Here is an 815-nt window from a genome sequence, read left to right as displayed (position 1 = left end):
TTCTTGAGCGAAAACACCTAAAGCTCCACGAGGCTCTGGCAGGGGATGGTGGCGAACCCTGCTGTACTCTTCCACCACAACTTTCTCTCACTCTTACTTCCTGTTTCTGTTGTACCTGTAATTCAAAGGATCAGACTTGTCACACTGTGTCACGCTGAATATCCCCGAGAACTACGTTAAGGGTACACGTGTCTGTGGAGTGCTCAGCCACTTGCACGTTAATTTCACGAGCAGGCTGTTCCGCTAATCGGATCAACTGGAACCCTCGACGTCGTATGCGACGGAGTGCTAACAATCATAACTAAGCCCCGATCAGTTATACATATTATCAAAGATATTCTAGCCGTGACCATCCTGTCGTTTTTTAGATATATAACACTACATTTTGTAATATGTGCTTTTCGTTTATTTTTATTTTGAGGTGAGGTTGAAGATGGCAAGCTGTAATTCGACAGAGATATGGTTGCTAATACTAGCAGGGCAAGCAGTAAGTAAGCCTTGATCGAGAAGGTCTGTGATCAAAGGCATTCCAAGCGTGACAATCCTGTATGTAAGATCTTGGTGATGAACTCCCTCAAGTACATCGAATTTCTATTGCTGTTAATTGCCTCTCATTCTTTCGGAGTCGATTGAATAAGTATCAGTAAAACCCTGGGGTCGACGTAAAAAATTTCAGGCCTTGTGCCTATAATAGAAAGGATTATCATTATTATTATTATCATTATTATTATTATTATTATTATTATTGTTGTTGTTATTATTATTATTGTTGTTATTATTATTATTATTATTATTATTATTATTATTATTATTAT

At 38.0% G+C, this 815-nt stretch overlaps 1 protein-coding gene across 1 annotated transcript in view; it reads right to left on the bottom strand.

Moving 5' to 3' along the window:
• Positions 1 to 815, bottom strand: part of LOC128250814 (uncharacterized) — an 8,593-nt gene that overhangs the window by 4,733 nt on the left and 3,045 nt on the right. The window lies entirely within an intron of this gene.

The sequence above is a fragment of the Octopus bimaculoides genome, chromosome 25, assembly GCF_001194135.2.
Source record: "Octopus bimaculoides isolate UCB-OBI-ISO-001 chromosome 25, ASM119413v2, whole genome shotgun sequence".
In the NCBI taxonomy this organism is placed as follows: Eukaryota; Metazoa; Mollusca; class Cephalopoda; order Octopoda; family Octopodidae; genus Octopus; species Octopus bimaculoides.
Note: the sequence above shows the minus strand (reverse complement) of the source record. Positions and strands in the feature narration are given on the sequence as shown.